Here is a 13,949-nt window from a genome sequence, read left to right as displayed (position 1 = left end):
GTGGCCCCTAAAAGGGTATGTCGGCTGGGCACAGTGGCTCACGTCTGTAATCCCAGCACTTTGGGAGGCTGAAGTAGGTGGATCCCTTGAGACTAGCTTGGGCAACAAGGTAAAACTCTGTCTCTATTAAAAATACAAAAAAATTAGCTAGGTGTGGTGGTGTACACCTGTAGTCCCAGCTACTTGGGAGGTTGAGGTGGGAGGGCCACCTGAGCCTGGGAAGTTGAGGCTGCAGTGAGCCATGATTGCACCAGTACACTCCAGCCTGAGTGACAGGAGGCCCTGTCTCAAACAAAAAACAAAAAACAAAAGTTATGTTTGCATCCTAGCCCCCAGAAACTGCAAATGTGACCTCACTTGGAAAAAGGGCCTTTGCAGATGAAATGAAATTGCAGGTCTCCAGGTGAGATCATCCTAGATAATCCAGGAGGCTCCTATGTTCAGGCACAAGTGTCCTTATCAGAGACAGGAGAGGAGACGACAGAGGAGATAGTGACATGAAGACAGAGGCAGAGATTGGGGTGACATGGCTACAAGCCAAAGAATGCCTGGAGCCACCAGAGGCTGGAAGAGGTAAAAGAAAAGATGCCCCCCTAGAGCCTCTGGAGGGAGGTGTCAACTGCTGACTTTTTTTTTTTTTTTTTTTGAGACAAAGTTTCACTCTTGTTGCCCAGGCTGGAGTGCAGTGGCGCCATCTCGGCTCACCGCAACCTCCGCCTCCTGGGTTCAAGCAATTCTCCTGCCTCAGCCTCCCAAGTAGCTGGGATTACAGGCATGTGCCACCACCCCCAACTAGTTTTGTAGAGATGGGGTTTCTCCATGCTGGCCAGGCTGGTCTCAAACTCCTCACCTCAGGTGATCCGCCCGCCTCAGCCTCCCAAAGTGCTGGGATTACAGGCGTGAGCCACCACGCCCGGCCGACTGCTGACATTTTGATTTTGGACTTCTGGACTCCAGAACTGTGAGAGATGAAGTTATGTTACTTTAAGCCACCACGTTTCCGGTAATTTCTTACAGAGCCAGAGGATCCCAGTACAGAGACAGTACTGATGGAGATGGGGCTGAAATGGGGCTTCCAAAGGCAGGAGTCCTATACATCCTTTCCTTTCAATTCTCCCCCACTGCTAAAGCTGTGTGTGTGTGTGTGTGTGTGTGTGTGTGTTTAGTGGGGGGAGATGCTGAGCCCTGCTGAATATTTTAAGCCTCCATTCCAGTCCATAATTAACACAGAAGCAAATACTCCCACTCAGCCTTGGGCTGGAGGACTGAATGCTCAGCTCTGGGGCCGACGTTTAATAGTGAATCCCCAGTGCAGGGTGTGGTCATGCTCCCAGCATGGCCGACACAGGCTGAATGGAGTCCCCACTTCACAGATCCCCAGCTGTGTAGCCCCAGGCCTGTGACTTTACCTCTCTGTGTTTCAGATTTCTCCATTCGCAAAGTATGGGGCTACACCCATAGGGGCAGCTGTGTGGTTCCCGGCAAGTAGGAGAGGCTCAGTGGATGTGGGATCCCTGCCCTCCTCCCCATATTTAAGTCACTGGGAGAATACCCCAGCTACAATTGTTGTGCCCCACACCACATAATATACGGCAGGGTTCTCAAACCTGGATGGGGGCTGGAAGGGGCATTGTCATTCTGCCCCAGAAGGGACTTGGCAATGTCTGGAGATATTTTTGGTTGTCACAACTGTGGGATGCTACTGGCTTCTAGTGGGTAGGAACCAGGGAAAAGCTTACAATGCACAGACTCTACCCCTTACCCCCACAGCCATAAAGAATTATGTAGCCCAAGATATCATTAGAGCTGAGGCTGAGAAACTCTGATACACAGCAATAGTTTGAGGTTACAGACAGACCCTTGATATTTTAAGATAGTTCCCTCATTTTCAGCACATATATGACATATTTACATTCTGATGTGTTTTATCATCAGCCTCACTAGAAGGCAGCTCTGTGAAGGCAGTTTTGTCTCTTTCGTTCACAGCTATTTCTCCTGCACCAGGATTGTGATAGGTACTCAGTAAATACTGGTTGAGGGGGCCAGGTGTGGTGGTTCACACCTGTAATCCCAGTAGTTTGGGAGGCCGAGGTGGGTGCATCACCTGAGGCTGGAGTTTGTGACCAGCCTGGGCAACATGGTGAAACCCTGTCTCTACTGAAAATACAAAAATTAGCCAGGCATGGTGGTGGGTGCCTGTAGTCCCAGCTACTCAGAAGGCTGAGGCAGAAGAATTGCTTGAACCTGGGGGTCGGAGGTTGCAGTGAGCCAAAACTACACCACTGTACTCCAGCCCATGCGATAGAGTATATACATACATGCATACATACATACATACATACTGGTGGAGGGGGCGGGGTACGGTGGCTCATGCTTGCAATCCCTGCACTTTGGGAGGCTGAGGTGGGAGGATCACTTGAGGCCAGGAGCTCAAGACCAGCCTGGGTGACAGAGCAGGACCCTGTCGTTACACAAAAGAAAAAAAATGGCTGGGTGTGGTGGCACAAACCTGTAGTCCCAGCTGCTCCAGAGGCAAGAGGATGGCTTGAACCCAGGGGATAGAGGCTGTGGTGAGCTATGAACAAGCCACTGCACTCCAGCCCCAGTGACAGGGCAAGACCTTGTCTTCAAAATAAATAAATAAAAATAGGCTGGGCGCAGTGGCTCATGCCTGTAATCCTAGCACTTTAGGAGGCTAAAGCGGGTGGATCACTTGAGGTCAGGAGTTGGAGACTAGCCCGGTCATTATGGTGAAACCCTGTCTCTACCAAAAATACAAAAATTAGCCAGTGTGGTGGTGGGTGCCTGTAATCCCAGCTACTGGGGAGGCTAAGGCAGGAGAATCACTTGAACCAGGGAGGCAGAAGTTGCAATGAGCTGAGATTGTGCCACTGTACTCCAGCCTGGGTGACAAAGTGAGGCTCTGTCTCTAAATAAATAAATAAATAAATAAATAATAAATACTGGTTGAAAGAAAAAAATGAGTGAATTAATGAAGACACACAAATTATATGCACCTGATGCTTAGCATGGAGCCCTGCACACAGTAAATACAAATACAGGTCGATTAGGTTCTTACTCTGCTTCCCTAAGGCACCAGTCTAGCCTTCTAGGAAGGTAGGACTCACGTTACAGGCTGAGCCCCCTAAAAGGCAACGTGGAAAGAACATTTATTCAGCACCTCCTGTATGCCAGGACTGTGCTGGCTCTTAGTCTACTCTGTCCCATTGAACCACCCACCAGACAAGTCCCAGCTGAATCTCCATGTTTCAGATGAGGGCACTGAGGCTGAAAGAGGTGATTTAAGTTGCTCAAGGCACTCAGTTTGCACGTGGTGGTGAGTTGAGACTCAGGCCAAAGTCTGTCTGACTCCAAAGCCCTCTTGGGGCGGCACCCCGTGGCCTCAGAGACGCCCCCCCATCTCCCACTTTTATTGCAGTCTTGGCCCCTGTGCCATTGCCATTGTTCCTGGGTTCTGGAATTTTCTGTCTGGCCTCTAACTGGAGTCCACCTTGTCTCCTCGGCTAAACCTGGCGTACCAGGCGTGTTTCTCAGGCTCACACGGGACTGCAGTACAAACGTGCCTTTTCCTGCCTTTGTGGCTCAGAGACAAAGCATTTGTTTTCCCTCTTTCCCCCTTTTATCCCTTGGACACAGAGGCAGGCAGGCCATTAGCAAATTACTTCAAGGCTGGATTTGGAAAACATTTCAGGGCACGCCTTTGAGGGTTGTTTTATGCCCACAATAGATTCTTCTACACTGCTCTGAGTAAATACAAGCCGGAGGCAGGAACCAGGATGAAATGAATGGATTATTTAGATAAATCACGTACAAGGTCGGAAAGACTAAAATCCTGCCCCCTCCCAGCCCGAACCACGGATACTGCTGTTGTCCCAAACTCTTAAGTAATTGTCTGTGGCTTTAAAAAGTTTCTTCCCATAAAACGAATATTTAAGTGAAGTCCCTGAGTAAAAAGGGCGTGTGTGGGTTTTCCACCTCACTGGAAATCTTTGAAGGGACAGTTCAAGAGGAAAGGTTTGGTTGCCGCAAGAACTAATTTTTTTTTTTTTTTTTTTTTTTTTTTTGAGAAGGAGTCTCGCTCTGTCGCCCAGGCTGGAGTGCAGTGGCCGGATCTCAGCTCACTGCAAGCTCCACCTCCCGGGTTCACGCCATTCTCCTGTCTCAGCCTCCCAAGTGGCTGGGATTACAAGCGCCCGCCACCTCGCCCGGCTAGTTTTTTTGTATTTTTTAGTAGAGACAGGGTTTCACCGTGTTCGCCAGGATGGTCTCGATCTCCTGACCTCGTGATCCGCCCGTCTCGGCCTCCCAAAGTGCTGGGATTACAGGCTTGAGCCACCGCGCCCGGCCAAGAACTAATTTTTAAGCACCACAAGCTAAGAACAGCCACGCCCACCACGCATTTACCAGCACATCAATGCACAATCATCCCCATTTCACAGAGGAGGAAATCAATGCACAGAGAGGGAAGGAGTCTGCCCAAGGTCACTCAGCTGGGACGCGGCAGAGCCAGGACTCAACCCCAAGCAGGGGGTCCCTGGCCTTGTGTTTCGTTGACTTCTCTTCAAGACTGCACGTGTTCCTATCCCAACTCTGCCTTTATCCTGCTCAGACAGAGTGTCTAGGCAAGCAACAGAGAGAGGGCACTCACAAGTGTGCAGCTACTGTGTGCCTGGCACTGTGCCGGGGGCTTGCTTCAATCTCATACCTAGCACTTGGTTCTCCTCATTGGACACAGGAAGAAACTGAAGCTTAAGAATTGGTCAGGGCTCCTCAGCCAGGAGTCTGATTCAAGCTGTCAAGGCCAAGGCCAGCTGGTGCCTACCACCCAGTAGTGTGGCTACATGGGAAGGAGCCTGAAGCTTGAATGTATTTCGCATGTATTTACACTCTTGGTGGCATCCCGATGCAACAGGGAATGGCTCTGCACCACCCAACTTCATTTATTCAACCAGCTGGAGAGGCAACTCCTCCGGTGGCACCAACCTGTAACACAGGAAGAGGCCTAGGGGATTCAGGCCAATGCCCATGGTCACACCACTCCCCAGGGTGGGGAAAGAGGGATACCAACAGAGCCTGCCTGTCACCAGCCCCCTACCCTGAGAGAGAACAGGACTCACAGAGAAACAGAGACAGAGCAAGGCAGAGAGACACATCACAGAGATGGAGATACACACAGAGGGAGACAGAATGAATGAGGGGCCTTCTTTCCCTGTGCCAAGTCACACCTTCCAGAGGTTGGGGAATCTGTCTCATAAATTTAAGCCCCACTAATTCGTCCAAGGCCACAAAGGAGGAGCACAGACCCACTGTGAAGGAGACGTCCTGTGAACGAGACACATGTCATGCCCAAGTGCTCGGCTCCTGCCTTGCATTTGCACCTGCCTGCTCCGGCTGCTGTGTGGCCTGGGGTGAGTCACCACACCTCTGGGCCAGCAGAGGGGATACTGAGCCCCTGCACCTGGCAGGGCAGCTGTGAGCTCTGCCACCTCCAGTGAAAGGAGGGCCAGCTCAGAGCTCCTCCCTAAATGCTGAGTCCCTTAATGACTACAGCACTCCTGGCTAGGAGGAACCCAGAAGAAGGGGCTGGCTTAGCCCTTCGCCTGTCCTCAGGTGCTCCCACAAACTGGGCCAACGCAGTCAGGGGGTAGAAGTCTCCTGTGTGAAAATGGCAGCCCTTCTCTTTAGGGTCACGCTTGGTCAGTGATGTGGGCAGCCCTGAAGTAATCGCGAGGGTCTGGGGAGAACATCTGCCGGGAGCTGCACTGGAAAGAGCCCTGAATGGGGAGGTCAGAGCCTTGGGTTCCGGACCTGGCTCTGCCACTCGCTCACTATGCTTCCCCATGGTAGGCACTTTCGCTCTCTGGGCCCAATCCCACCTCTCCGAATCACTGTAAGGACCTTATGATTGTTTCTGCACTGTCCCCCAGCAGGACACAGGCCAAGTTTTTCATCATTAGCTGTCATTCCACCCTGCTGTCCCAATCCAAGCCCTCCCGAGTCTGCCTGAGTAAGAAATAAAGGCCTCCCGCCCTGGCCCACTCACACCAAGCCCCAGGTTCACGGCCAGCGGGCGAATTCGCCCACCATCTCGGTCTCCTAAGGCCCTTTCCTCAGCAGTCCCACGAAAGCTCGGTAGAACGACAAAAGCTACAACTCAGTGTGCACATGACATGGCCACTTGTGCTTCCTAGGAGGGTGAGAGGAGATGAGGCAGGTGCCACTAATCCACCCTAAAAATAGGGGGAAGGATGAGCTTTCGTGTCGGGAGCTGGGGTGTTCACACTTAAACATAAATCAACCGGCAAATTCAGCCAAACTCATGTGCTGGCCCTGTCCACATAGACGTCGAATCCAGCAAGAATTTCCTGACCGACTTTGGGAGAGAGAGGAATTATTGCTACGTGCCTCTTTCCCAGGTACAGGGGACAGGAAGTGCCTGGGCTTTGACTGACAACTACTCTGGGAGCAGTAACTTCCCGGGTTTGATGTCTGAGACCCCCTCCCTGGGAGGACTTGAAGGGAGGAGCTTTCAGTGTTGTTTTAATATTTTTTAAAACATAATAAGCTTACAATATCTGGCGGCTCCGAATCTGTGTGCCTTTTCCTCAGTGAAGAAAATCTCTGTTGGCTGCGAGCAGAGAAGCGGCGGAAGGATTCCCGACTCCGGGAAGCCAGGTGTCGGAAGGAGGAGGTACGCTTGAAGGGGGTCCGGCTGCCCGACTCTGCACTCGTCCGTTCATGGCCCACCGTGGTGGTCACCAAATTGAGGGCTTCCTGGAAGGACCTCCTCACGGTGCCCATCCACTGGGTCATGTGGGTCTGAGCCACTGTGAGTTTATCTCCCAGGTAATCCATGGGGCCAGCCAGGAAGAGAGGGAAGGAGGAGGTTAGGGAGGGCTAGAGCAATTAAAACGCCAGTGTCCTCTCCCCTCTTCTGACTCTTTTGCTCATGGAAGTTCTGGGCTTGCTTGGAGGAAAAAAATTTAAAAACAGCAGCTCTCTTCAGGCAAACCAAGGGTAAGTAAACATCCCCGAGCCAGCAGCCGGCTGCATCCACGGGTGCCGCTCAGAATTAAGAGGCAGCTAAGTGCCAGGCTGCGAGTCCACCCCAGCGGAGTTGCAAAGTCAACACACTGGGCAGTCCAGGTTCCAGTTCCAGGGCTCACCCAGCTGATCGGCGGAGACAAGGAGCTTTGAGGAACAAGCCGGCTGCACTCACTCCAGGGCGTGACGGTCCCCGAAAGGCGGGGGGTGGGGAGTGGGTGGAGGGGGCGGCCTTGGGCACCCTTGTCCTCACTTCCCTTCAGGTAGGCAGCCCCCCTGAGGCGCACCCTGGAAGGTTCCGGTGGGCAAGCTGCCGCACCCTGCTGCCCCCTGCCCGGCTGCCCTCGGCCAGACCCCGCTCACCTGACCCATGCAGGTTTTCTGTCCTTTGGCTGGAGATTCCAAACCTGTCGGCCGGCAAGCGGCTAGCTCACTTCCGGAGGCAGCCACCAGGGCCCCCCGGGTCCCCTGGCTGAGCAGCCCGGGATGACATCAGCCCCCGTCTTAGCGAGGGGCTTCGCTGCCCAGGAATGCAGGAGGGGCCTCGGGGAGGCGGAGGCGGTGGCGGTGGCCGCCCAGGGAGCTGACGTCCGCCCCCATTTTTTTCTCCCCCAAGTCCCAACTCGCTCACAGTCCCTCGGGGCTGATGACAACTTCACGTGCCTGCTAGCCTACCCACCCCTGTGCCCTCACCGCAAAAGCGCACCAGGAAATGCGGCTGCACGCGTGTGCATGTGTGTGCACGTGTGTGTGTGTGTGCCTGTATGTCGGAGATCTGGCAGCCCCAGGGAAGGTTAGCACTGCTGGGAAACGGCTTCTGCCTCTACTGTTACAGGCAGTGTCTTGGGACCTCTGGTCCGCTGTCAGTCTGTCTCCCTCTCGTGGTCTGTTTCTGTTGATTTCTCAACCTCGCTCTCCTCCCTTTCTCTGTGTCTCAACTTCCACTTGCTTGTCTCTAAGCTTCTCTCCTCTCTCTCCTTTTCAGCTGTCTCTCCCTCCCTCTCTGGAAGGCAACACTGAGCCAGGTGAGACAGCCCCTGAGGTCACCCCAGGAAGGACTGCGGCAGGCTGTATTTCAGTACAGGTGGAGTTGCCATGGCAACCCGGGGCACAGCATCTGCCCCGTCCTGGGCAGCAGGCTCAGCACTAGGAGCAATGGGAATGATTCATGGTTTACACCAGGTCACATGAGCTAGCTGGGTTTTAACCCTTACAGGGCTGGAGTACTAGGCGTAGGGAGTAGGACTAGACCCTAACACCCACTGTCCTCGGCCAGGCCCCGCTCATCTGATCCATGCAGGTTTTCTGTCCTCTGCCTGGAGATTCCAAACATGTCAGGGTTGTAAGAAGGGGGTGGGCAGCAGCTGGATCCTGGAGGTCAGGCATACCTGTTAAAGGAAGTTTCTCTTTCCAGCAGGAATCCATGTCCCCCCAACCCCACTACTTTTACAGACAAAGAAATGCAGATTCAGAGACACAGATTCACTTGCCCAAGGTCACACAGCAAGGATGCTGCCAGGGCATACACCAGAGCTGCTCCCACCCCAAGTTTTCCCAGGTCTGACATGGTACCTGGCCCAGAGTCAGGACTCTGTAAATATTTATTCTTCGGACACCAAGTACACGATTGAAACCCAGGTCGCTCAGAATGCATCCTATGTCCTTTCCACCACCACCTCAGTTCAGTTTTGAACAAATATTTGTTTTCTAGATACTGGTCAAAGGGCTTCACTTGAGAAAGTTGATCACAAAGGATTCTCTGGCAATGTGGCCAACAGATATCTTTCTTCTCCATGTATTCCTAGTCCTTATAGCTATTCATTCTCTTTCTCTCCCTCTCTCTCTTCTTCTTTTTTTTTTTTGGATACAGGATCTCACTCTGTTGCCCAGGCTGGACTGCAGTGGCGTGATCATAGCTCACTGCAGCCTTGGCCTCCCAGGCTCAAGCGATCCTCCCACCTCAGCCTCCTGAGTAGCTGAGACTACAAGTATGTGTAGTCCCAGCTAAATTAGCCCGGCTAATTTTTTGGTGTGTTATTTTTGTAGAGACAGGGTTTCACCATGTTGTCCAGGCTGGTCTCAAACTCCTAGACTCAAGTGATCCACCTGCCTCAGCCCCCCAAAGTACTGGGATTACAAGCATGAACCACCGCATCCAGCCTCATTCATTCTTTCACTCACTGATTTAATAAAGATTCAGAGGGTGCCTACTCTGAGCCAGGCACTGCATAGAGATTAACAACAGAGGGCTCAGAGCCCAGCAGGGGAAGACAGTGGTGGCTAATATTTATTAAGAGGAAACTAAATGTCCAACACCATTCTAAGCATTCACAGGAATCAACTAATGAATTTTTTTGCATGAACCCATTTGACAGAGGAGACTGAGATCCACAGAGGTGAAATCATGTACCAAGGTTATGCCTGATAGGTGTCCTCCAAGATGACCATCAATAATCCTTCCCCGCTTTTATCCATACCCTGGTGTGGTCCCTTCCCACAAAGAATCAACGTTGGTCCACGTGGTTAGCAGAGTAAAGAAGAAGTGATGGGCCGGGCTTGGTGGTTCATGCCTGTAATCCCAGCACTTTGGGAGGCAGAGGCGGGTGGATCACGAAGTCAGGAGTTCAAGACCAGCCTGGCCAACATGGTGAAATCCCGTCTCTACTGAAACTATAAAAATTAGCTGGGCATGGTGGCAGGCACCTGTAATCCTGCTACTCGGGAGGCTGAGGCAGGAGAATCACTTGAACCTGGGAGGCGGAGTTTGCAGTGAGCTGAGATCATGCTACTGCACTCCAGCCTGGGTGACAGAGTGATGCTCCGTCTCAAAAGAAAAAAAAAAAAAAGAAGAAGAAGAAGAAAAAGAAAAAGTGACAGTGTAGGACTTCTAAAGCTTGGTCATAAAAAGCATCATGGTTTCCACCTTGTTCTCTGAGGTCATGCTGGGGAAAGCCAGTCGCCATGTTGTGAGGATGCTCAAGCAGTCACACACAGAAACCCACATGGAGAGAATCTGGGGCCCGCAGCCAACAGCTAGCACCACACGCTGGCCGTGTGAGTAAGCCACTATGGAAACAGATGCTCCATCTCTAGTCAAACTCTTAGCTGACTGTAGACTGGCCAATATCTTGGGTACAACCTCATAAGAAACTCTAAGTCATAGTCACTCAGCCACACTGCTCCCAAATTCCTGGCCCATAGAAATCACAGAGATACAAGTGCCCAGAGGCAAGTAGGTACACGGTCCATGAGAAAACTGAAGGTTGAAGGTGAAGGTGGGGTGGGGGGCTCTTGCAGCAGCCTATGTATCTTATGTTGATATATCCAGAAGCATTACCCCACCGTGCAGGTAAGGAAACACAAAGGGCCAAGTCGCACTGCCATGAGTGCCTGGCTATACCCTCCACCACATGCAGCCTCCTAGGTCCCAGGACTTCTGGCATCCAAAGTGGGCCTCCAAAGTTTGCCCATTTTCCCCACACAGATTGCCCATAGTAAGCTCCTACACCAGGAAGTCCTCTTCATGGCCCTGCTCCCTCACCACGCAGGCCCGGGACATCCAGGGTGGAAACAGGAACAGACCAGGGTGGAAACAGGAACAGACCTGAGGAAGAGCTGAGTCCTCCCCCCAGTCCCAGGAAAGTCACATCAGAAATACCTAAAGAGCTGGAATGGCACACAGCTTTTTAACAGACCATCTGGACATCGGGGTGGGAAATCCACTGGGGTCCTCAGGAGGAAAAATGTGAAATCAAAGTAGAAAGTAAAACGCCTTTAAAAAGATCATACCCAGTATTGTCAAGGTTGTGGTGAAACAGACACATATACCCACAGCAGATAGACACTAAAACTGTAGGAAATTTAATACTCTAAATCAAAAGTCTTAAAAAATAATGACTTGTCAGTAAATGACATGCATATTGAAATGTACAGCTGAAATGTACTGATGTCTATACTTTTTTTTTTTTTTGAGATAAAGTCTCGCTCTGTCGCCCAGCCTGGCATGCAAGTGGCACGATCTCGGCTCACTGCAACCTCTGCCTCTTGGGTTCAAGCAATGCTCCTGCCTCAGCCTCCTGAGTAGCTTGGGACTACAGGCGCCTGCCACCACGCCCGGATAATTTTTGTATTTTTAGTAGGGACAGGGTTTCACTATGTTGCCCAGGCTGGTCTCGAACTCCTAACTTCGTGATCTGCCCACCTCAGCCTCGCAAAGTGCTGGGATTACAGACATGAGCCACCATGCCCAGCCAATAATTTATTTTGAAATACACACACACACACACACACACACACAAATGGAGTGCTGGGTGCTGTGGCTCACACCTGTAATCCCAGCTCTTTGGGAGCCCGAGGTGGGAGGATTGTTTGAACCCTGTAGTCCCAGCTACTCTGGAGGCTAATGTAGAAGGACTGCTTCAGCCTGGGTAGTTAAGGTTACAGGGAGCTGTGATCACACCACTGCACTCCAGTCCGGGCAACAGAGTGAGATCCTGTCTCAAAACAAAACAAAACAAAAAAAAGTGCCATGGATGGATGGCTACATTTTAATAAAGCACACATAGCAAAAAAAAAAAAAAAAAATTTTTTTTTGAGATGCAGTCTCGCTCTGTCGTCCAGGCTGGAGTGCAGTGGTGTGATCTCAGCTCGCTGCAAGCTGCGCCTCCTGGGTTCACGCCATTCTCCTGCCTCAGTCTCCCGAGTAACTGGGACTACAGGCGCCCGCCACCACACCTGGCTAATTTTTTTGTATTTTTAAGTTTCCTGTGAGACATCTGGTCATGGGGGGGCGGTTTCACCGTGTTAGCCAGGATGGTCTCAATCTCCCCACCTTGTGATCTGCCCCCATCGGCCTCCCAAAGTGCTGGGATTACAGGCATGAGCCACCGCACCTAGCCACATAGCAAATTTCATAGAATCTAGCTGATGGGTGTTTTCCTATATAATTTTTCTGTATGTTTGAACATTTTCATAATAAAAGGGGGAGGGGGGCGCTGTGTCTGACTTTTGACCCTATAGTGATCCAGTTCCACAAACAGGAATTCCTTTGGAAATAATAATAATAATATACAAACATTTTGCTCTAAGAATGTTTATCACAGTCACATAGATAATGATGAAAAGGTGTAAGAACCTAATTGTTCAAAAAGGGACTTGCTCAGTGTGGTGCAAGCCATGCTGGGCCAGAGGCAAAAGGAAAAAAATAAGTAACACTAATCCTGTTTTTATTTATAGTTCTGGTTCCTTTCTCATCATAAATTTTTGCATTAATTTTAATTTTTTAACATAATTAAAATATTATTTATAGTGATCAGTGACTTTTCTTGATGTCCCCCAATTTTGTGCCCTATGTGAGCACCTCGCTTGCCTTATTCTAGACCCACCCCGTCCTTGCTAAATAAGTATAGCATCATGATTAAGGGTTTAGAGATCCAGCTATAGCTCTTACTAGCTGTGTGATGGTGAGCAAGTGACTTGACTTCTCTGGTTTTCAGAGGTGAAGTCATCGAACCCATCATTTTCATCGATGCAGCTGGTACCGCCCCCAAGATCCCCTTTTCTAGAAGGTGCACACACACCCTTCAGCTGCCGTGAATGCTGGTTACAAAAGGTTCAGAGCTCCATCCTCCTCTGGAAACTGCCCTTACTGAAGGCTATGCTGAGATGTCCACGGCCAGTGACTGACCAATACAGAACACAACACCCAGGTCTCCTTGCCTCAAGGCACCACCAACTCAGTGATGCAATTCACACTCTGGCGGTGCCCATGGGACTGGGCTGAGGCTGGGGCTCAGCTGAAACCACATCTGTACTTAGCTTTGTCCTCTGCTCCAGTTGTTGCCCTTTCTTCCTTATGGGTTTCACTTGAGAGCTTTCTCTCAATGAATCGCTGCACCAGAATCCTCATGTCAGTCTCTGCTTCTAGGGAACCTGACCGAAGACCACCACCACCACCACCACCACCATCACCACCATCACCACTGCTAACTGAGCACTTACTATGTGCCAGGCATTACACTGCATCACCATCAACTCCTCCCAACAATGAAAGGAGGCCGATACCATTAATATGATTATCACTGCCATTTTACAAATGGAAAAACTGCGGCAGAGAGAAGTGAAATGAGCAACCCAAGGTCACACAGCTATTAAGTGGTGGAGTTTGGCACCCCCCCACCCTGCCCCATCTCACACCTGTGACAAGCTATATATCCTGGCCCTCACCAAATCAGTCTGGATGGCGACAAGAGCCCAGAAAAGCAGAGACCAAATGGCAGGTGGGATCATCCAGTTCTGCCTCCTTCCAGAAAGGGGAGAGGGGTGCAGAAGTAAGCTACAAAGCCAGATGCCTGCTTGTTCCCTCCTGGCTTCCTTTAGGTACAGAGCGGTCTGCAAGTGTGACTATAAAAAGCTTCGCTTCCTGAAAACTGGGGCAGTGAAAGCATTTTCCCCCAGAGGACTTTTTCTGCAAAGTCTTCTGTTCTCTCCAGGAAACTCTTGGGATGTTTTGGGCATCAAAAAAGAAAGAAAACCATCTCTTTCTTACATAATTAATCCAAAAAATGCTGGAGAAGCTGCTGAGATCCAGGAAGTAAATGGGAATTTCATCTACAATGTGAGGGGAGGCACAGAGATCACCATTTCTAGACAAGCACGTGTGATTTCAGAAATCAGAAAATGGGCCAGGTGTGGTGGCTCATGTCCGTAATCCCAACACTGTGGGAAGCTGAGGCGGGTAGATTCCCTAAGGTCAGGAGTTTGAGACCAGCATGGCCGACAGGGTGAAACCCCATATCTACTAAAAATGTAAAAATTAGCTGGGAGTGGTGGTGGGCACCTGAAATCCTAGCTATTTGGGAGGCTGAGGCAGGAGAATTGCTTGA

At 50.8% G+C, this 13,949-nt stretch overlaps 1 protein-coding gene and 1 long non-coding RNA gene across 2 annotated transcripts in view; one reads left to right on the top strand and one right to left on the bottom strand.

Moving 5' to 3' along the window:
- Nucleotides 1-13,949, bottom strand: part of KIAA1671 (KIAA1671 ortholog) — a 186,475-nt gene that overhangs the window by 73,921 nt on the left and 98,605 nt on the right. The window lies entirely within an intron of this gene.
- The window catches only part of LOC105522273, a 10,066-nt gene continuing 2,478 nt past the window's right edge, over nt 6,362-13,949 (top strand). The window contains exons 1-4 of the long non-coding RNA XR_001003417.1: nt 6,362-6,437; nt 6,631-6,867; nt 8,051-8,090; nt 8,936-9,053. This is a non-coding gene — a long non-coding RNA (uncharacterized LOC105522273). The remainder of the gene's footprint in view (nt 6,438-6,630; nt 6,868-8,050; nt 8,091-8,935; nt 9,054-13,949) is intronic.

This window comes from Colobus angolensis, unplaced genomic scaffold (assembly GCF_000951035.1).
Source record: "Colobus angolensis palliatus isolate OR3802 unplaced genomic scaffold, Cang.pa_1.0 Scaffold423, whole genome shotgun sequence".
Taxonomy (NCBI): Eukaryota; Metazoa; Chordata; class Mammalia; order Primates; family Cercopithecidae; genus Colobus; species Colobus angolensis.
The sequence above is the reverse complement of the archived record's forward strand: the minus strand, read 5'-3'. Positions and strand labels throughout refer to the sequence as shown.